This window comes from Triturus cristatus, chromosome 6 (genome assembly GCF_964204655.1).
Source record: "Triturus cristatus chromosome 6, aTriCri1.1, whole genome shotgun sequence".
NCBI lineage: Eukaryota > Metazoa > Chordata > Amphibia > Caudata > Salamandridae > Triturus > Triturus cristatus.
The window spans coordinates 1,782,138,592-1,782,162,758 of record NC_140589.1 but is presented as its reverse complement, the minus strand read 5'-3'; the positions used below and the strand labels follow the sequence as shown (position 1 = coordinate 1,782,162,758).

Below are 24,167 nucleotides of genomic sequence, written 5' to 3'. Positions count from 1 at the left end.
AAAACCTTTTCTCTTGCGCAGAAAAAAGCCATTGAGACCTATTCCATGGAGTTCACGTGCTTTATTAAAACAGATACAGTTCATAAGTTGCCTGCAAATATTCTCTGTCCCAACGCGTTTCAACTCGGTTCTTGAGCCTCGTTCACGGGGAAATAATCACTTGCTTTTTTTAAATGACCATGATTTAACAGCAGGAAGCTCTGTGTCTGCTACATTGATGCCGCCTTATTTGAGTATAGGCCCCTTTCACGGAGCAACTTTGGGAGGTGATTTTTTTGTCAAAAGAGGCCCTACTCACTCTTATTATGCTTTGGAAAAAGAGGGGATTTCCCAATAATATTACCAAAGAACACGAGGCAAGGATGTGAGCTGGAATACCCTTCAAACTCACGGATTCCAAATGAAGTAAGATACGATATGGACTATCATGTGGTGCATGCCTGCAAATCTGGTGAATTGTGGTTTTATTCAATGACTTTGCGCACTGAATTGGCTTTTAAAAATGACACTGCAGTGTGTGCAATAAGTCAAAATGCTGCATGAAAACACCAAGTGCCGATTTGTATTCACTGTGCATGCTAAAAGTAAATGACCTGCAGGCTCCGTGAATTGTGTAATCAAGGGGTCTATAAAAAACACATGGTCATTTCAAACAAGCATTTACAATGCTACGGTCTCGGCATTGTTAAAGTTAGAGCTATTGGCATTGCTCATGACAATGCCGTTTCTTTAAATGTTTTGAAAACAAAAACATAAATAAAAATAATGTCATGAGCAATGCCAATAGCTCTAACTTTACCAATGCCGAGACCATTGCATTGTAAATGCTTGTTTTTAATTGTGGCGCTAGTCTAAAAGGTACAGTTGGGGCCTAACCATAAGTGAAAATGTGATCTTGTTTGAAGGAGCAAGGATGCTGGTGCTCTCAGTCCAGCACCAGTCTTTTGTAACTATTGCACCAAAGCTGCCCAATCACATGTCAAAACTGCAAGGCGCGTTTAGCATTTGTTTAAATCACAATATACTAAGATAACTTTTATGGAATTATAAACAGAGGCAATGAAACTTTTCCTAAATTGGAAAAACACAATAGTTTAAGCACTGACTTTCAAAATTATCACATCGACTTTACAGGTAAAAGTGTGATTTTTCATTCAAGTGCTTTCCGCATTCACAAACTGCCCAGTGCATACTTTAATGGTGATTTTAATCTAATCGAATTTAAACTCATCTTTTATTATTTCTTTTCTACCATAATGTCTACAAATGAGCCAATTCATACTTATATCTTAAGAAACTGTGCAACTCCAATCCCTGTCACCTGTAGAATCGGAATATATAAGTAACTCTCACAGGTAAATGAGGAGACATCTTCCGCCATTTTCTTGGAAAAGAAACAATGGGCGGCCATTTTGGTCTTCTTGACCTTCATGTCGTTTTCTCTTTGCTATGCTCCGAACATCGTCCCACCCGTGACTTCGAACACTCTACTAAAGTTGCAGACATAGACAGACCGGGAACATTACGTGAAATAGCCATCGAAGCACAATTACGCAGACGCTAAATGGATACATACTTATATGGTACACTCGATTCTTGAGGTAGATGGACACAGCTGCTGCCTCTCATAAATCTATGGTTGCATACCATTCTTTCCACTGCCCCGACCCCCCCTTCTCGGGGCACTGCAATTAAGTGAACCTATTAGACGAGCAATTTCCTAGCATGATGCAGTTGGCTTTTAAGGACATCCTCGCGAAAATAGAAATACTCTCTACATGTCCCAATGAAAGCCATTATCGTCACCTTTAACATAAACCCAAGAACCTTCATTCACCCGACCACGACTACCGCTGTGGACAGGCGAAGTCCACTTCCGACCAGGACTAAAGAGACCTGGTGCCTTTCAATTCTAGAGAGCCTTAAAAGCTCCTTCAAAGCCCTTCCTTTCTGATGCCCTTTTATTGACTCAGACCACCATTTGCAAGCGTTTTTGAAGCCTAAAGCGACAAAAGGTCTAAAAAAAAAAATGTGGTTTCTCTAAATAAAAAGAAAACCTAAGTCATTTACTTTCTACAGACGGAATCCATCGGCCTCCACCTGGGTCGGTGTCTGCCCATCAATGGGCTTAAAGTGCTGCTCTCTCTTCATACATAAGGTGGATAAATGGAACCGGCCCTTAGCGGCGGCTCTGAGTAAGACCCACTTGGCCCTCCATTCAAGGGCATTTCTGACCTCGAATGAAATATAATTGAAGCACTCTGCGCTTCAACGAGATCAGTTGAGAACCACTTAGAGGAGAAAAAAAATTAGAACATGGGAAAGTTTGGGGGGTTTTTCAGAACTTGTAGAAAAGTGCATCAGAGTTCCCGAAGTTTTGAAGTGCAAAATGATAAGTGGGAAGGCCACCGGCATGGGACAGATTCTGATAAACATGGTAGCATTCAATGGATGGTCACTGTCAAACTGTCATGTGTGTGGGTGAAGCAAACATACATTAAAGGGTGGCACACCAATAGTGAGCCCTTGAGCTCAACTGGGGGTAAAGATGTAAGGTGCCTTCTTTGGGATGAGTGGAGTTTGTCAAGGCCCAAATCACAAAAATGGACGAAAATGCCAGAAATCAATGCTTCCCAGTAAAGGTGGGCAAACCTAAATCACAGAAATCAGTTTTTGAAATTCACCGATGAAGTGGATCAAGAGAAAAACGTCTAAATCTGCTTTGCGGGTGGGCAGAACAAGGGGCAGATTCTTGCAACCTCAGTCAAAAAATGCTTGTGTTCCACTGTCCCACATCTAGCCCGACTACAAAACAATGCAGGGAGGTGTGCACTGTGTTCTGGCAATCTAAAGGGTGTAACCAAGAAGACGTGTTCTGATTGACTCATAGCAGCTTTTGGGCTAGGCCTTTTCTGCAGGGTAATCCCCAAACTTTTTTCCTTCACTCCTCCTATTTCTTTGCTGACTTCTTTTCTGCTGGCGTTAGGACTCTGTGCACGTTACCACTGCTAATGGGTGCTAAAATGCTTCGCTCTCTCCTTAAAACGTGTTATATTGGCTCATACTCAATTGGCCTATTTAATTAACTTGAAAATACCTAGTAAAGTGGCACTACCTGTGCCCAGGGCCTGTAAATTAAATGCTACTATTTACAGACGTGAGTCCCGTGCTCTCCATGCCACTGGAATCAAGCTATCCTGGCTGAAGAGGGGTGAAACCCCGAAACCGGTCCTAGGATGCTTGGTTCCAGTCCAGGGATACCTGGCTTTGCATTTCGGGCTGGACTGTTCCCATGATGCACAGGGTCAAGACTGATTTGCATGTGGCTGGATTCAAACTGGAATGGCATGGTGAGCAAAAAAACTATGAATTTAGGCCCAGATCTCTGTACTGGGGTGAATGTATGACATTGTTCTGCATTCTGTCCATCATCTGTTGTTTTTGCACTATTTACCCAGCAGCACTGATTGTGCCACACACTCAAGAAGCAGTTTAAACATGTCTCAGACCCGCCATTGCAGCCTGTGTGTGCAGTTTTAAACTGCCATTCCGAAGACCCAAACCTTCCTTTTTAGGTTTGAGCATGCAATTTGTTGGCTTGCGTGGCACTCGTCTTTACAGCCTCATAACTGGACACTGGCAGGTCTGGCATGATTTCCAGTCCTTTGTGTGGAGCAGGGACCAAGGACTGATTGATTCAACCTAATCACTGCCCGTCCGCTGATCCCAATGAGATTGAGGTACTATTTTGTTCTTTGTTCCCTGCAAAGAGAAGGCGTGTGACTGGCAAAAAAGTGCCCAGCAGGACAAACAAAATTGCAATGTTTTATTTTCTATAGTTACCTTTCTTTTGTTTTGCAAATTCTTCTTTTCTGACTTTGAACTCATGTGTTGTTTTGTTTTTGCTCGTGGGTGCTGTTCTCAAAAGATGATGATTATCTTGTTCCATATAGTGCAAAGGGAAATTGTTTCTTTATTATGAGTAATTTTCGAAATTATGCATGCAGTACTCCTCAATTCACCCCACTTCAATCCAATCCGCCCCACTCCATCCAGGCCAATCCACCTCACACCAAATCACTCAATCCAATCCACCCCACTCAATTCAATCCACTCCAAACCAATCCAGTCCTCCCCAATCCACTCCAATCCACCACACTTAAATCCTCCGAACCCACCCCACTCTTATCTGCCGTAGTCCAGTCTAAAACAATCTGTCCCACTCCAATCCAAAACAACCTGCCCCACTCCAATCCAGCAATCCAAAACAATCTTCCCCACTCCAATCTTTCTCACTCCAAACCAACTCCAACCTACCTCCAATTCAAAACAATCTGTCCTACACCAATCCAAAACAATCTGCCCCACCCCACCCCACAACAATCTGTCCCAATCCAATCTACCCCACTCCAATCCAAAACAATCTGCCACACTCCAATATACCCCACTTCAATCAGCCCCACTCCATACTTGAAAAATGATCAACACCTACTAAATATCCATATCTTTCAGCATAATGTATTGTTTCAAACAATAACTAGTTCAAGTAAATCAGTGTGTGTATTGTATCTGCCTAAGGGGAACCAGGAGGCTGTCTTTCCCTGATTTAAGCACCACTGTCAAATATTAAACCACACGTTTGGTTGGGTGCGGCACTGAGTCTAAGCCTCCTTTCTGTGAATTGCTATCAGCCCCACTCCAGTTTAAAACAATCTTTCCCACTCTAAACTGCCCCAGTGAAATCCAAAACAATCAGCCCCACTCCAATCCAAACAATCACACCTACTCCAATCTGCCGTACTGAATCCAAAACAATCTGCCCCACTCCAATCCAACTCCAACTTGCACCCACTCAAACCCAAAACAATCTGCCCACTCCAACTCAAAACTGTCTGCCCCAATCTAATCTGCCCAACTCCAGTCCAAAACAATCTACCCCACTCCAATCCAAAACCACCTGCCCCACTCCAATCCAGCAATCCAAAACAATCTTCCCCACTCCAATCTTTCTCACTCCAAACCAACTCCAACCTACCTCCAATTCAAAACAATCTGTCCTACACCAATCCAAAACAATCTGCCCCACCCCACAACAATCTGTCCCAATCCAATCTACCCCACTCCAATCCAAAACAATCTGCCACACTCCAATATACCCCACTTCAATCAGCCCCACTCCATACTTGAAAAATGATCAACACCTACTAAATATCCATATCTTTCAGCATAATGTATTGTTTCAAACAATAACTAGTTCAAGTAAATCAGTGTGTGTATTGTATCTGCCTAAGGGGAACCAGGAGGCTGTCTTTCCCTGATTTAAGCACCACTGTCAAATATTAAACCACACGTTTGGTTGGGTGCGGCACTGAGTCTAAGCCTCCTTTCTGTGAATTGCTATCAGCCCCACTCCAGTTTAAAACAATCTTTCCCACTCTAAACTGCCCCAGTGAAATCCAAAACAATCAGCCCCACTCCAATCCAAACAATCACACCTACTCCAATCTGCCGTACTGAATCCAAAACAATCTGCCCCACTCCAATCCAACTCCAACTTGCACCCACTCAAACCCAAAACAATCTGCCCACTCCAACTCAAAACTGTCTGCCCCAATCTAATCTGCCCAACTCCAGTCCAAAACAATCTACCCCACTCCAATCCAAAACAATTTGTCCCACTCCAATCTGACCCACTACAATCCCAAAAAAATCTGCCCTACTCAATCCAAAACAATCTGCCCCACTCCAATCCAAAACAATCTACCCCACTCCAATCAAAAACAAACTGCACCACTCCAATCTACCCCACTCCAATCCAAAACAATCTGTCCCATTCTATTTTATTCCAGCCAATCTAATCCACTTCACCCCAATACACCCAACCCCACCCCAATCCAGTCCACCTCAATCCAGCAAAATGTAATCTATCCCACTCCAATCCACCCCACCCCACCCATACCCCACTCCAACCCACCCCGATCCAATCCACCTCAATCCAATCCAGTTCACCCATCGCAGTCTAATCCACCCCAATAAAATCCAATCCACCCCACTCAATCCAATCACTTCACCTCGCTCAAATCCAAGCCGCCGCACTGCAATCCAATCTACTCCTCTTCACTCCACCCACTCCATGCCAATCCAATTCACCCTACTCTATTCCACCTCACTCTATCCACTCCACTCCTTTCCACCTCACTCCATTCCACCCCACTCCACTATAATCCACCATACTCCAATCCATCCCACTCTAGTCCACCCAACCCCAATCCAATCCTCCCCGCCCCATTTCAATTCAACCTACTCAAATTTAATCCACCCCATCCAGTCCACCCCACTACACTACACTCCAATCCACCCCACTCCACTGCAGTCAAATGCACAGACTCTACTCTAATCCACCTCACACTACCCCAATCTAATCCACCCAACCCCAGTTCAGTCCACCCCACTCAATCCAATCCATCCAGCCCACCACACTCCAATCCATGCTACACGAGTCATATCAACCCCATCCCACTCCAATCCAATCAACCCCTGAAGTCCAGTCCAATTCACCCCTCCACTCTAATTAACCCCTCTCTAAACCACCACAATCATCCAATCCACCCCACCCCAAACCAATATACTCCACCCCACTTCAAAGCAATCTATCCCACCCTACTTCAAACCACCTATATCAACCACACCCATTTCAATCAAACCCATCCCATCCCACTCCAATCCACCCATCCAGCCACCCACTCCAGTCGACCCCACTCAATCCAATCCACTATACCACAATCCATAGCACCCCAAGCTACTCAAATTCAATTCACTCCAATACCTCACTCCATTCCACCACACTCCACTCTAATCCACCCTACTACAATTCACCCCTCTCTCGTCCACCCCAGTCCAGTCGATCTCACCCCATTTCAAATCATCCCACTCCAATCTAATCCACCCCATACAGTTCACCCCACTACAATCCACCCCACTCACTGCAGTTTAATCCACACTACTCTGCTTTAGTCCACCGCACGTTACCCTAATCCAGTCCACCTCATCCCAGTTCAGTCCACCCCACTATATCCAATCAACCCAGCCCACCAAACTTCAATCCACCCCACTCCAGTCCAATCCACCCCACTCAATTCCATCCATCCAGCCCACAACATTCCAAATCATCCCACTCCAGTCCAATCCACCTCACTCTAATCCATTCCATTCCACACCATCCCAATCTACCCCTTCCACTCCACTCACCCCTTCAAATCACCTACTCAATCCACCCTAAACCAATCTAATCTACCCCAATCCAATCCACCACACCCCATTCATTTCAATCCACCCCACTCCAATCCAATCCACCTCATCCAGCCACCCACTCAAATCCACCCCACTCAATCCACCCACTCAACCCAATCCAATCCACCCCAATCTGCTCCAATCCATCCCTACCTCAATCCACTCCAACCCACTCCACCCTATTCCACCCTACTCCACTCTACGCCACTCCACTCTATGAGACTCCACTCTATGACACTGCACTCTATAACACTGCACTCGATGACACCACTGGCGTAACGAAACTCGAGGGGGCCTCCCTGCAAGGCACATGGAGGGGCCCCCTCCGGGCTCATTCAGGAGCTCTTCAGACCGAGTGCTGTGCAGAGGGGGCCCCCTGGAGCTTGGGGCCCCCCCGCACCGCGGGGGCTGCGGGGGCCTGTGTTACGCCCCTGGACGACACTCTCTGCCACTGAACCACTGAACTCTACTCCCCTTTACTCAACTCTACAGCATTTTACTCCCCCTACTCAACTCTAATACTCTACTCTAACAAATCCAGTCTACTACACTCTACTCCCCCTACTCCAGTCTAGAATGCTCCACGCCACTAACTTTTAGCCATGCTGAGCAACAGCCACACTGGTGTACAACATGGCAAAAACACATTGCCAAAGCCAATAGCTCTTGTATAGACGAGACTTATAGGCTTTGCCAATGCTTGCTAATACATGTAAGTTACCCCTAGGATAGGCCCGGGACAGCCTACAGGGGAGGGGAGGGTGAAATTTATTTAAAAAGTTGGACATACACTTTTAAGTTTTACATGTCCTGGCAGTGAAAAAGCCTAAAGTCTTTTTTGACTAATGCTAGCCCCACCTCTTCCGTAGGATAACTTTGGAGGTACCTTATTACATTTAATAGGTAATAATTTCCAAATGGGATCAGGTTACCAGTTCGTGTTTGGTATCATTGGAATTGTGTTGAAAAATCCTCTCATATGGGGAAGTCACATTTTAAATTACAATTTAGAAAATGCCACTTTTAGAAAGTTGCCAGTTTCCTACCTTAGCCATATAGTGCTTTCAACCTGCCTCTGGGTAATATGACTGGTTGAAGCTGACAGTTGGGATTTGTGTTTTCCTACTAGACAGCTACACTCAATAGAGAGCTTAGGTGTGCCTGGATGGGCTTATACTGGCAGGAGGGAAATGCTGAGCTGAGCACAAACCTACTTACGCATGAATAGGCTAGGTCCAGCCTCCAAACAAAAAGCTGCATACCCCTGTAGTTAGTCTGGAACCAGGACAAAGAAGGCAGGAAGCTTGTACACTTCAAAGAAAATTTCTAGAAGCTTCTCCCACCTTTCAAATGAAGGGCACCAGGCATTAATATTGGACCTCAGACACCACCTCTTCAGTATACTTCTGGACCTATTGATACTCCTTCATGAAGAACGAGTGCTGGGCTTCTAAAAGGACTGCCACTTTGCTTGACTGCTGCTTTGAAGGAACTGCTGCCCTGCCATGCTGATCTGCTGCCTGTTGCCCTTTTGTCTGAGTAAGGAGGACTGGACCTGCATCAGTTGAACCCAGGGCCCCAAAGTGACTCCAAGGGCAAGTTGGCTGGCTTCCTGACTAGAGCCTCAGGGACTGAACAAACTTGAACCCAACACCTGGACTCTGCAATTTGTGAGTCCAACCCTGCCAAGCGGTGCCACCCCAGTCCTGGAACCTTGGAAGTGGGCCTGAAGATGCTCTGCCAGCCCATCTGTGAATCCATCAGAACTGATACATCTCCTCTATGGTGCAGCACATCTCCAGCAGAACCAGTGCATCATTTTGCTGTTCAACGTATCGCCTTCAAAACCAATGCATGACCTCTACTGTGAGGGTTTCCCCGAAGCAAGGACTCTGCATCAACAGAACAGCTGCATCAGAACAGCCGTCTGTGCAAAGCTTTCCCGACACAATCCTTACATTGCCAATTTCTCATCTATGGAATCCTTGACGATGAAGCAGGATCTTCATACTTACAACAGTACCCTTAAATAGTAACAAAACAGTTCAACATGCTGCTGAACTGATGCACCTCCTTGGCTGCACAACTCATCCTCGGTGCAGGACCTTGCAACACTCCGCAAACCAGGATTTAAGGTACTTTGTTCAGCAAGCTTAACTGGACCCCTGTAGCTAGCCTGCACTCCATCGCGGTCGGCTAAACTTGTGACTTTATCACGGTGCCTTGATTTGATATCCACAGGTGGCGCTTTGTGCTTTTTAGTGGAACTTTCACTGAAACCTTTCAAATTCCATATCTCTGGTTATACTGGTTTTCATCATTTTAGTCTTGGTTTATTCAGTAAAGACTAATCTTTTTTTCTAAACCTGGTGTGGGATCCTTTTGTGGTGTGTTCTCACTGTGCTAATATTTGAAGTGTTGCACTAATACTTTACACTTTGCCTCTAAGTTAAGCCTGAATTCCCAGTGCTAAGCAACCAGGGTGTTGAGCAAAGCTTAATTTAGGGTTTGTTTGTGAGTTCACCCTGACAAGGGTTGTTGTTTCTGCTTGAGTATGGTTTCAGCACCCAATCAGAAATCATGGAAGGGCTTCCTGTCTTAGGATGTTTCAGGAATTCTCATTGGCTTCAAAGCTAATCAGAACGTGTCTCTGTGGTTAGACGCTTTCTGTTGGGTGATGATAACCCTTTCAGAAATTAGTTGTCCCTACCCACAAATCTTGTTACAGACTGCCAGTGATCTTGCAACCATGTGTGGTTCGCTTTAAGACTACCTGCTGCCTTACACCTTTTTTCTCTGTGGCAGGTGGAAGTGGATTGGTTGTATGTCAGAAAACTGACACTAAAAATATTGGCCTAAAAAAATATTGTATCCAGAATATCAACTACCACAAAATCATAAAAGTAAATATATATAGTTAAGCATTGATTTGCTATTCTCACCTCCGCAGTTATATACCTTGAAGATATTTATATGCATGTCATCATCCACTTCGGATCTACCATGTTATCGCTCAAGACCGGGTAGAAAGATATGACAGTGGTCTCAGCAGGGCGGCTAAGCATTGGATGCACTGTGAACTATGCTCTCAGCTTCCAGCTCTCAGGTTTGAAACAGGCAAGTTGTGTATCGGAACATGCACTGCTTCTGTACTGAGGCAAAGGGTTAAAACCTGGTAGGCTTCTATCCCTATAATCTGTTTACTACTGGAGCAGCGTAATTTGGGCTCCACACTTTCATGTTTGACTATGACACATATATGTTTACGTATGGCCTCATGTATCCATGTGATGTAATATTATTAATGTAATGTATTGCACTTGAACAGTGATATGAAGTGCATCTACTGTGTAATCTCGAAATTTATATGAGTGTGTATATTAACGTTTTCTTTACAGTAACAACGAGTTGCAGTTCTCACATATATCTACATTTGTGTGGTTTGAATAATATTGCCAATTTTTATGTATCTGCATATTCATTCAAATAATACTCTCCATGTATTTTATAACTGAAAATGTATCCATTTGAATAGTGCTGTACATCTATATTTTAAATGTATATGTATCTGTAATCTGCATTTAAATGTGTATTGAGATGCTTGCTGCACTGAGGTGACCAAAGGCCTTCAGCACTCGGATTTCTTAACGTTATCACTTTAACGTGAATGTTTGCTTTGGATGCAATGTTTTTCTCTGCTCTGCAAGTGCAGTAGTGTGAGCTCATGGTTAAAGAAAGGCACATTGTGTGAACAAAATAGTGAGGCTCAAAAGGAGTATCTTTTGGCAAGGATAAGAAGATTTAATGAAGGAAGGGATGACTACTAACCAAGCAGAATAGGGAGATAGGAGGAATCAAAGGAAGCTCTACTGTGTACACCAAAGGAAAGAAATCTCGAGTGTAGTTGCCAAGTTATGTTGTTTGAAGATGAAAATTAATGAGACATGTGATACATGGTTCTCGAAGGTTCTGTTGTAGGTATAAATGAGGATTACACTTTAGCTTTGTTTAGATTCCCTTTAGACTCTGTGAGGTACAGACCTCTTTGCAACATCTCTGTTGTGTGGCTTTATGCTACACAATATTCTTTCCCTTTAGAGAACTACTACATAGGTTCTGGTATGCTGACATCTTTCTATGCCTTCCTGAATTAATAGGGTTTTCCTGATTTCTAGTTTAGAACAGGGTTTAGTAGACATTCTTAGACAACCTCATGTATAGGCAGGAGGATCGAAACGTTCAATCTTCTCACCAGACTTTGTTCCTCAACCTTTGTATAGCAGCTACAGAATTCCTCTTTTGCTTCCTGTTATGGAGGATACATTTTGTACGTCATTTTGGATATCTCTTACTGATTCTGTATTTTTATACTATGTTTCTGAGACGGATTTATATCAGTTTGGCTTTGAATTTGTAATAAATCCCTATTTAACCTGATCAATCAACTCTGTGCTTTACTGTGTGGCCAAACCAGGAGCGGCCTATGCAGATAAGAGTGGTGGGGTGCATACTCGATAGAGGACGACGAGGGAAAATTAGATGTTTATTTAATTTTCCCCGACCGTCATCTGTTGAGCCCCCCCCCCCCAACCTGCCCCACTGCTCTTACCTGCACGGGCCGCACCTGGGCCAAAAGGGTTACACTGTAATTATTCAATTGTAGTTGATCTTAACTCCTTTTATTTCTTGGGCATCTATAGCCTTCCATTGCTGGGGGCCAGGAAGAAGGTGTCCATGTTCTATGTGTTCTCACTACCTTGCAACACCACCAATTCTGTACAAGAAATGTATTTTTAATTGTGTGTATTTATGTTGGTTATTTTACACAGATTCAAGAATGTTTTCTTGCGGCCCCTTCCGTGCACTATGTCACAGGCAAAATTAGGGTGGAGCTACCAACTGTCCAGACTCTGTTTAGAGTAGGGACAGTACTCCTAGTAACTGCTTGTCGTTCATAGACCATGGATCTGTGTAGCTCTAGTGGTGCCAGGAGTAGGGAAAGTCTTCTCTGTATCGGACATGCTCAAGGTGCATGCCAGCAGGTCACAGATAAAATCTTGCTTGAAGAGGTCACCTTTCAGGAGTTTCCTGGAGGTCTCATGGGGTGGTTCTGTGCTAAAGACAGCATTACGTGTGCTCCAGAGCACATGGTCCTTTACTAAAATGAACAAACATATGCTTTAGTTTGTTGCATGAAGGGCCATGGTCAGGTACATAATAAGGGGCCCCATTCTCCAGGGATCCTGGCCACTTACTGATGAAGCCTTATCCATAGCATGGTTTTCTGCACTGTGCTAGCAGTGGTCACAGGAGGCCTTTAGCCTAATTTTGGATGCTGGTACTCAGATTTGGGTATGGTTGTGGCACATTCGTGGTAACAGGACCTACCCTCTCCCTAGGGTGCATCCTCAAAGCTGAGTCACTTAGCAGCGAGTCAAGTATATGCATGCCGGGGTCCATTAAGGAGGGATTCCCGCTCTGTGTTGTTTACGGGATGACACCGCAGTACTGCCCAAGAGGGAAACCCTCTGCACTTTAGGAAGAGTGATGAGTGGGGTCTCTGACCAATGTGTATGTTTCATAGATGTTTCTAAGTGTGTCCCCGAGAAAGCATGTTGTTGAACGGGCAAACAACACATTCTCCTCAGAAGAATTCTGTCTTCCATTGGGACCATTTCAATGATAGTCCACACTGAGAGATGTGACTACTGGAAGAGCCATTAATTCACGTCATACTTACAGCAGTACCCCTCAATAGTAACAAAGCAGTTAAACACGCTACTACAAGCTGCAGTACTCAGTCCACACCACAGTCGATGGCTGGTGAATCTGGTGAGGTCGCTATGGTCTCTGCGGGTCTGCTCTGAGTCGACAGCCACACTCTTGTTTTGATGGACTACTTCACATGATAGTGCACTTGATGGAATGAGGCACCAGTGCAATAATCCCAGAAAGACTCCACCATAGTAATCATCCCTACAGATGTCTCAGGAAGTGAATGAGACGTTCTCCAAGAAGAGTAGCATCAAGAAATGCTATTTGTCTTTATGAGAGATAGAATTATTGCCCTCTCTCTCACCAGCTCATGGAGAAAGAGCTCCAGTCCTCTCCCTGACTGAAGAGATAAAAGTGGGGATCAAATTAGTGAGGCAGTGACAAAAATAACACAGGGTGTGAGATTCTAGTTCAATTATCAGGACAGTCCTACCGTGGGGGGCACTGGTGTCTGTGACTGCCCTGGAATACACAGTCCCATTTATTAAAACAGTTAGGCCTAAGTCTCTTTCTTAGAATTGTAACCATATTTAAATTGTGCCACCTGACCAGTCCTGCCATTCTGGGTCCTTGGCTGCATGGGTAGTGCCTTAATATAGAAAACTGGAACTCTGACCAACAGCCAGATAGCAGTGTTGTTCGGAGGTTCGGCATCATGTTGAATGACCTGTGCAAAGTAATCATTCTCTCCTGCTTGCATGTACATCTCAACTGAGAGAGATCTCCATCTCACAGAGGCCATTAGAGGAATACAGTAAGGGGTACTCTGCCTTCTTTTCCATGAAAAGGCTGACACGAGTGCTCATGCACAATTCATAGCCAATCGGCTCAGAGCTCACAGAAGCTTCATGAACCCTCCCTCCTGGCTGTCAGTGAGCTCCCCATGACACAGCTGAAGGGCTATTCAGATTTGTGATGTGTCCATTGATTGTTATATCTGCTCCACTTTTCTGCACCGGCAAGCTTCCTCGAGGGGTCAACAATGGCCATCCTAAGAGGGCCACCAATTCATTAGAACATCAATGCTATTTAACTAACTATTTCACAGAGCACATTACAGACTTCAGATTTAATTCAAAGGAAGGTTCCAAATCCACAAAAAGTGTAGATTATTGTAAGATGCATATTAACAGTTTGTTGAGGAAGCCACATGGAAGCCTGACATAAAGGCATGCATTTGCTCCTGGCTTTGGCATTGGAAGAGCCTGTTTACTGCCTTTTTAAGGACACCCATGTATATTATGCTTACACGTCAAGCTGTGCCATGATTAGTGATCTGGTTAGACACCCAGTGGTTGTTTAGAGGACATTTTGGAGTAGGGAGGATTAGAAATAGGTATTTGGCCAATGTGTTTATTGGGAGAGAGAAGAGCAGGGCTGGGTTAAAAGCTATGCCCAGTGTCTTTCTTTTTACATTACAGTGAGGATCTCTCAAGGGGTCCAGGCCATGTGAACAACATAGGTCTATCATCTGTCAGATCCTGTACTGTCTCTACTTTTTGGACCAGTTGTACTGGTGCCTCTTCATCCTATCAAAGACATGCTCCATACATCCTGTGATGTCGTCCTTGCTCCTTGGTTCAGAATCTAAGCACTGTTTGATCACCTCTCCAAGTTGCTCCATGTAGATGTTGAAAAGTAGATATGAAACAAAAGATGTCTGAGACACATCAAATGAAGCTCTTATGCCTTAAGTGTTGGGTGAGCTTACTTGATTTTGAGGACTGTCCCTTTTTTTAGTTTTTTTAGAAAGGATTGAATCAACCCTTTAGACATGCTTGGAATTCTCTTCCACTTTCAGCTACTCAACGAGTATGAGGTGATCTACTTCATCAAAAGATGCTGACTCACTCAAAGCTCACATAACAAAATGCCTTTTTGCAACCTTTTACGTTTACTACCTATCGCTCAACACAGTCAAGACTATTTGTCACTCTTCACCAACCTCACGTAAAACATCTCCATAGCCTTTCCCAGATTCACCTCACCACTTGCACTCATCACATCTGAGTGCATTTCAATGGCAACCAAAGTTTAAAATTCTTTATTTTGTCAATAGAAAACTATGCCCAAGAGTGTCTGCTAAACATATTATAAAACCCCATTCATGTGGTGGCAGGGGAGACAGGGGCTGCTGGGCCGCAGCAGTGGTGATTAGGGTTGTTTGCTCATGGTGTTCTGCAGTCAGTCCTAATTAAAACTCAGAACTCAACAATCAACCAATAGGTTCAATACATTACTGTACAGTCTGGTGCTTGCCTTAGAAATGAGAAGTAATTTAACAACACAATAAATTAAAATACTACACACTGTAATGGCTTGGTCTGCAGGGTTCTACAACACTACCAATGTTTCTCAGTCATGCAACCACCACAGCATCCTAAGTCACTGATGGCAGTTTTTGACCCTGATACAGTGGTCTAGAACAGCGGCTGCAGCCCCCAGCCTACTACTGAGCTCTTGTATTGTAGGAAACTCCAGGGCTAAAATTGCACACTCTCTCAATGTGATGACCTATAGGTCATTTCAATTTGTCTTGCGACCGAGTTCTTATTATCACTTGTTTTGATTTGCAACATGCAGTTCCAAGGCAAGACACATTCACTCAGTCTCTCACAGAGCCTTGTGCTTTACTTGTGGTGCGAACTTGGTTCACGTTTTGGCTGGTCATGGTGCTTCCTTTGCAGTCAAGTGGGTTTCCCCTTGGAGTGGTGTCAAACAAGGGCACCAACTTCATGTCCATGAAGTCCTTGTGGAAGGAATGTATGATAACTTACAAGTTCTCCCTACCTTACCACCCCTCAGACTAATGGGCTTGTTGAGAGATTGAACAAGACCCTTAAGAGCATGGTTTTGAGCCTACTGGAGCCCATGAGGTGGAAGTGGTATGTCCTCTTTCCCCATCTACTCTTTGCATACAGAGAAGTACCACTGAAAGGAGTAGGATTGAGCTCTTTCGAACTACTCTGTGGTCACCTACTCGGTGGACCTCAAGACACCCCAACAACTCCTCTACAAGCCCTCCACCGCAATCGCCTGAAGCCCCACTGCGAGAGGTCTGAGATCACCAAGCTGTTGGAAACTGATGATGGACTAGAGGAGGAGAGTGAACTACTCCCTCATCTCTTGTCATCCACAGAGAAAGATGGGTCAGTGAAGGGAGTCAACCCCTCCCCTACTCTGACCCCAGAGCAGCAGAGGGACTGTTGTCAGCTATTTGGACTATTTGCTTCTTTGCTCTCTTTCACCCCTGTGCTTACAATCTTGTGTAGCCGCGACATTGGCACTGGTGACAGTCCCTCTGTCAAAAACAGATTGTACAGACTGTCAGACAAGGTAAGAGCCAGCATCAAGGAGGAGATCTCCAAACTGCTGGAGTTAAGAATGATTGAGCACTCCAGTGGTGCCTGGTCGAGTCCAGTGGTACTGGTTCCCTAGGCTGCCCCACCAGGCACCACACCAGAACTCCAGTTCTGTGTGGTCTACTGGGGGATCAATTCAGCCACAAGGACTGATGCACACCCCATCCCCCTAGCTGATGCACTCATTGATTGGTTGGGGTCTGCCAAGTTCCTGGGTACCTTTGACCTTACTTTGGGGTACTGGCAGATTGCCCTAACTGCGGCAGCTAAGGAGATGTCAGCATGTTCTACACCAGTGGGCCACTTTGAATTCAAGGTAATGCCCTTTGGCCTGAAAAATGCCCCTGCCACCTTCCAGAGACTGATGAACCATGTTTTGTCTGAAATGCAGGCTTTCAGCATTACTTACCTGGAACAGAAATCTGAGAGGATGGACTGCATAGTAGATGGAAAGTGATAGTATGGATGGATTGCAAAGTGAATGGAAACCTGGAAGGGAGGGAGATGGATGGATGTGAATGGATGGATTGATGAAATGGCCAATGAATGAATGGATGGAATGTTGAAAGATTGAATGATGGATGAAAAAATGTATACATGACAGAATATAAAAGGTAAAATGACGGCTATCATCAGGTGGATAAAAGGGTGAACAGATTGAACAGTAACTTTAATGGAAGACACAAGGGAGCTCTTCTATGGAGGTTCGGGCTCACTTTCTTTCCATGCTTGATGCCATCAGGGCTTTAGTTCAAAGTGGAGTGTGTTTTAATTCTCTGTCTACTCCCTTGACTGCTACCTCAGACAATTATGAGCCTGGCGCAAGTCAAGGTGAGGGCCTGAGCCAAGCTAAGTTTGTTTATTTAACTAAAACAGTGAAGCTGCCGCCTTCAAGCAGTGTCAAACATAAAAAAACACAAAAACATGCTCCACACCCAGCCTCACGTGGATCCTACTATCCGACCTGTTCAAAGCGAGTTACTTGGGCTGTAGCATTTCTTCTTTCCTGACTGCGGGCCATATTATCAAGGAACGGCGATAAAATTATCGCCGCTTTAGCGGCAGGAAACTGCCGCTAAGCGGCAATAATGGGCTTGATAATATGCCCTTGTGAATTCCCATAGAAGCCCAGGTTCACACCAGAACATGGGCTTCTATGGGAATTCTCAAGGGCATATTATCAAGCCCATTATCGCCGCTTTAGCGGGAGTTTCCTGCCGCTAAAGTGGCGATAATGTTATCGCCGTTCCTTGATAATATGGCTCTGCGTTCTTTAAAAAAAGGTGAAATATAATTGTGTCCTTTCTGGAGCCTGTTGAAAAAGTCTTTCTGATTCCTTGGTGCATTTAGGTGGCAGTTTTTCAACTGGTGAGTGGCACAAAGCCAAAAAATACAAATTCATTTAAGCACGTTGGACATGGCAATGCTAAAAGTGTAACGTTTATACTGAAAGTAAAGGTTGCACTGCATATCTCGTTTCCGGAGAGCAGAACTGTCACCCCAAGTGCTTGTGCACCCTTCATCTCAATATATTTAACCCCTGTCACGTGAAGGAGATCTTGGGCGATTGTATTTTATTTCAAACTTAATGGGATGATATTAGGGGTGGGCGGAATTTGCGAAATCCACTTTCGCAAATTATCGCCAAAATGTTTAAAATTATCGCAAACATCCGGAAATATCGCGAAGATGCGGAAGTTTTTTCCCGCATGTTCGCGAGATTTTCTGCATGGTTTGCGGCTCGCCAACTTCCCCATGCGGTTGCTCGTGGGCGCGGCCATCTTGTTTTCAGTTGTCTCGCGGTGCATGATCGCGAGAAGAAAGACGTGATCGCGCGACGCATGACGTCACTGCGGGCACGAACTGTCGCGAGACAGCGCAAATGGCTAAAAACAATACAGCATCTCATGGAGAACGCGACCGGATCAAGAAAGCTTGTCGGCGAATGCAGGGATTCAGGTAAGGCGATCGCGCGCGCGTGAGAATGTATTATTTTACAGCGCGAGCAAGAACCAAATTATCGCTAAGCTGCGGAATGCGGAAATTTTGACATTTTCGCGATTTCCGCGGAACACAAAAATGTCAAATTATCGCAATTTCCGCGACCGGAACGAAATTTTAGCCCAGGCCTACATGATATCCATTTATTGTAAGGTAGCTCATTAGGGTAAGTCCTTGCTGCCAACTATACAGTTCGTATTAAGAAGGTCGCAGGTTCCAGGCAGGGACTACTCCACCTTTTAATCTTTAAACTGAAAGCAGAATAAGTGCTGTTGATAAAGTAGTCTTGTGCTGTCATTCTACAATGCTTGGCCAAATCCAGAATAGAGGTTTAACAGCATAATTAATTCAAGGAAAAATGTAGTTTTGGTTCAGTCCTTTTGCTCTTGTAATTGTACCAGATTTTAGTGGTTTTACTAATTATAAATTGACTTGTGCCACCTGCGTTGAGACTCCACCAATGTATGTATCCTATAAGCTCCTTGGACATAGACCCCTTCTGCCCAAGTTTAAGTTTTGGTTTAAGTTGTTTATGTAGTAAATGTATTACACATGAATGGCGTTGCTATCCTCTGAGACACTGCTGAAGACTGGCCACGTGGCTGTAATTAATACCAAGGGAAGCAGGGAAGCAGGTACTGGATGGTTCATCTTTGTAACAGGGCCACAACTGCTTCCACGATTGTTTTATCCAATCTTAAATATAATGTAACCCAAGGTGAGAATTAACACGGTTGAACACAAGGAAGAATTAGAACGATATTTCCATATGCTGTATCGTATGGAAACATGAAAGAAGTTCTTAAAATTATTCAAAGTGTAATATTATAAGAGGAATGCCAATAAATGACTAATTATAAATTGACGTTTACTGGCCATTAATTTTGCAAAAGCAAACTAAACAGAACAATTTGCAATATTTGAAATTCAGCGTGTGCGAATATTCGTGTGAGGTGAATGTATGCCCTCCTGCGCAGGGGGCACGCCCCGGAAGTTACAAGCCATGACATCATAGACGGTCAGTAATCCTGCGTCTTGGGGGGCTGAAATCCTCAGTCTGTCCTTGCTTTTTTATACAAGATCTCTTTGCATTCTGGTCTGTTTTCAGGCCATTTCCAAAGTTATTGTGCAAAGCCAGTGTTTTCCAATACTTTTCTTATTTCGCCGGTATAACTCCTTTGCTCTACACAAAATTAAAGAGCCACTCAAAGTGTCACACACGTGGCCTTAAAACGTCACACGCAAGCACACTTGACAACTAGAAATGTCCCACGTAAGCAAACTGAAAAACCTGGCAGCTCTGACGATGCATTCTTGAAGCTTTAACATCGAGTTGATCTCAAAAGACAACATCGAGAACTCAAGATATGAACCAGAAATTAAATACATGTTGCCAAGCGTCCAAGTTAAGGCTGAGATTCTTTTTCATCGAGTGCGTGTTCCCACTTCTCTCGTAGAGAGGATTCCTTATCATTCCCCATTCCCGCTCATCTTAATACAGTATTTTTCCTCTATTTAAATCCTCCGGTTCTGTCTCTTAACCTTATGTACCCTTGTTTCTTTTTAACATAAACCAAAACTCTGGCATCTTCAGGGTTCCTTCCCCCGGCTGGCTTTATTTAACGTTATGCCTCCATCACACCCCCCCTCCCCCACCAATGAGGCCTCTGCTCACTCTTCAGCTGTCTTTGACGTTCAAGTGGAGCAGGTGCTGCCATCACTGTAGCGCTATTCATCCTCCTCTATGCGCTACGCATCGAAAGCTATGGCGCTGTGTTGTGGGTACAGTGGAAGCGGCGGGGGGCCGGGGGAGGTGTCTTGTGTTTGGACAAGGCTAAGCCCCCTGAGCTCAGGCCAGTTTTGAAATTGTAGTGCCCACTTGCAAGTTTATTACAAGAAAAGATCACGAAATATTCAGACTAACTTTAATATTTGCTACAACTGCATTTCAAACAGAACTGGAGGTTGTGTTATTTCTTGAAAATATATTGTTATTATTCATTATTTAAACATAGATGTTCACAAAATACATCTCACAAAGAAATACTTTTCACAGTCTAAGATATACAAGTGCATGAAATGCAATGCATTATCCCCAATGCTCCCTCAGCCCTTGCTTCACCGCTCGAGCGGCCCTCCTTCAGAAGGGCTGAACATCATGGAACCATTTCCTGCATTTTCCCTCCAAATTCTTCTTTCTTTCCAGCTGCTTTCAGTGGAAACTTCAAGCTGGATCAGCGATTCAATGCCGAGGCAATGACAGCGTTGCGAGGCTGGGAGCCGTCGGGACTCCATACAGGCCAGTGACCCTTTAGTTTATCAACACTTACATTAGAAATGCTAAGATGACCCCTTGTTATCAAAAACCCAGCTCACAAACGTCTGGTTTCCAACCCCACGGGCTGACAATGTAACCAGGATGCTTGGATTGAAACGCATCACTCCATCGATAGCTTTGCATTGTTATTGCTAATCAGTGCAATTCGTGTGCAAACCACTGGACAGGCCTCGAAGTAACACACATAACATTCAAAAACCTTTGCACAGCATCCCCAACAAAAGAAGAAATATGTCAAACCTTTTGCAGCAGTCCCAGAGAGTCACCGCTGCCGCCTTGTACCATGTGCTGGCCCGAGGGAGACATCCGTCCGCAGCCTCAGACCCACAGCAGGCAGAGAATTACCCTGCCTAATCCCAGGCGAAGATATTCATTCTCTTCTTAATACCCTCCCTCCCGCTGCCCCACCCCAGCCTGCCCCTGTTGTAAGCAGCCTTGTAATCCCAAGAGACGGTCTCTGCCTCCTGTAAACGCCTGTGACCTGTCTAGGTGGTGTAAGAAACATTCCCCTGTGGGATGGCCCAGGGGCAGGTGACCGCTTCTCCAGGGATGCTCTGCAGTGGCAGTGCTGCTGATGGGAGGGACCAATGCAGTGCCTACATCATCCATGCATCTTTAACAATCATATGATTTTGTAATCTTATTACAAGTGATTAGGGACCTCGTGGGCCAACTGTGGACCTGCGGTTCATACCGTCCAAGCTTGACTTCCATTTACATATTCATAATTTAATCTATTTGGGCAACATCTGTGGGCAATTCTCGCATTAGTGTTCCCTGCAGGTGCTTTAGAAGAGAAAGGCGATGCTTGTGCATTACAATTTAAGTAAGAGATTTACACCCCAAAGTGGAGCTGACTGCTACAAAATGTAAGAACACATTGCATGAAACATGGAAGCAGCAGCATCCTTTGGGAATGAAAATGGAGGGAGGGGGCTGGGAAGAGGAGTCCTGATTGAAAGTTAGGGGATTGGGCGAGATTATCTATGTGAGGTTGGCCGGGACTGGACCTAACGCGAGTTCGTTTACGAAGCAGAGTCCTATGAACCGCAAGCCGGCACCAGCAGTGTGAGTTTTGTCTGTCCCCATGATCTTTGTTGGGTTGTGAATTTCTCAACATAGCTCCCTTTCTTCTCTTGTATTCTTGGACAAGTGAAGCAGTGTCAGGTGCAATATTTCAGGTTCTACATTGACTGGTACAGGGGACTCTGAGCTCTCAGTTAACCATGAAACACACAATATGAGGAACTTAAACAAAGTCACACCTGCGCAGTATGTGGCAACTTGTACACATGTGTAGAAATTGCCAATAATCCGTTTATGCAAATTATTAATTTATTGACAAAAATTGCAATTGATTGCAAAAATAGAGGGTGACTGCTCCATTAGTTACAGCCACCTTTCGGTCCTGATTACAACTGCAGGGGTAAACTGCGACCCCAGACTGCGACTACAAGGGGTGCGCTGATTACCAGGTGCCATAGTGATTGCAACTTTCATTACATTTCGGCAGTTTAAGTCTGATGGGATTTAACAAGGGGATAAGACCCTGTATTTACCAATAGCAGAAATCTGCCCATTTTTTGTTGAGAAAGGTGTAGTAGGCAATAATTATGGCATCCAATAAATTCTGCACACCTCGATGTCCGATTTTATCAGGTTTCGATAATTATCAAATCTCGCGTGCGACGTGGAACCTTAATGCTGGATTTTAATGGGACATCCATAAAAAAATAAAGGATGCTTCTCCTAGCCATCCCTGTATTCCTCAGCCTGATTTACTAGTCAGAGAATGCTATGTTTTTGAGAGCAGACCAGCTTATGGCTCCATCATCTTAAAGACTCTATTTGCCTCACAACTGGCAGCAGAACTCATATGGGGAGTTTTGACCCATTTAGGATGGCTCTCCTCTGCTGTTTATAATGTACAGGGTAGTACCTCTTACAGGAAAAATGCAGAAATGTCCCAATGTCCCACATTACTGGAGGTCAGTTCCCAGCAGTTCAGGAACATATCCTTTTAAGTCTATCATTAGCAATGACTTTCAGTTTAAAAAAAATAATAATTAAAAGTGTAGATATATATGTATGCCCACTTACATATAGGAGCTTTTAGCCATTCCTCCTTATCCTTTGGCCAGTTATACTGACATTTATGCTTTTCTTCTGGCCACCACAGCATAAAGCATGGGTTCATGGGTTACCCTGGCGATGGAGCGTATTTCACTGATGGTGGAAAATAAGGCATCTGCATATCCGGAGCTTTGGGCTCCTTTCATTAAGATCCTTTCGGCATCATTCTGGGAAGTGACCTGCCTGAAATACTTGCTGATACTGCGGTTGCTCCCACGCAAGGACAATGAGGGCACTGAGACCTTTGCATGAGAGGGGGACATGACCCCGACCCTCACTAAGTATACTCCTGAAAGAGATGTGGCATAGTGCCAATATCGGCAACACTCCCCATCCCTCCCACAGCAATAATTTGGATAAATAATCAGACATGACACATTCTTAGTGGAGAAAATTCCTGCAGGTTTATTTGCATAACAAATATGCCAACACGGTGGGTTATCTTGCGGGCGATCCCAGGGCAGGCAGCCCCTCGCCGCCTGCCCGCCTGATGAGTCAAATCACACCGTGGCCCTAGCCAATCGGTATTTGTTGATTTGGGGGAGGTGATAGCCCCTTCCACCGGTGGACCACCAGTCCACCCTCTTACTCACGCCCCCCCAGCTAAGGGGCGCAGAGCGTTGCAGGCAACCCCCGGTTGCTCAGGTCCACAACTGCCCGTAGGACTAACGGGGCGACGTCGCTCCTCCAGGGTCCAACGCGAGGACCTCCCTGGGGATATTTGGCTTTAGCACCCTTACTGTGCTCCTGCAGAGGGTACCCTTCTGTACCTTACAGCCGCTGGATCGCCCTGTAACTCTGCCTGCAACACAAAATAATAAGTCAGTGAAACACACACCCCCTGCCTGTACGCCAGGTAAGCGGTGGTGAGGGAAACGGCATCAGGGCAGCAAGAGAAAGAGGGCGAGCAGTGGGCGGGAGAGGTATAAGTACCTCTCCCCTGCCCCCTCTTGCCCGGAAGTGATGTGTGCGTGGGGGACACTCGAGGGTCCCCAACACTGGGAGGCTGACTGTTGTGTGCCATCCTGTGGCACTAAGGGGGGCCGCCCTTTAAATAGGTCCCCCTTCGTGGGCCCAGGGCAGCCCTGCATAGTGCCAATATCGGCAACACTCCCCATCCCTCCCACAGCAATAATTTGGATAAATAATCAGACAAGACACATTCTTAGTGGAGAAAATTGCTGCAGTTTTATTTGCATAACAAATATGCCAACATGGTGGGTTATCTTACGGGCGATCCCAGGGCAGGCAGGCCCTTGCCGCCTGCC

The 24,167-nt window shown here is 44.9% G+C and overlaps 1 protein-coding gene across 1 annotated transcript in view; it reads right to left on the bottom strand.

The window, feature by feature from the left end:
• LOC146821995 (fibrinogen-like protein 1) overlaps positions 1–21,095 on the bottom strand; it is a 191,555-nt gene extending 170,460 nt beyond the window's left edge. Inside the window, exon 1 of the mRNA XM_085609403.1 lies at positions 21,007–21,095. The gene's annotated coding sequence lies outside the window, so the exon portion shown is untranslated. The remainder of the gene's footprint in view (positions 1–21,006) is intronic.
• Between the last annotated feature and the right edge of the window lie 3,072 nt (positions 21,096–24,167).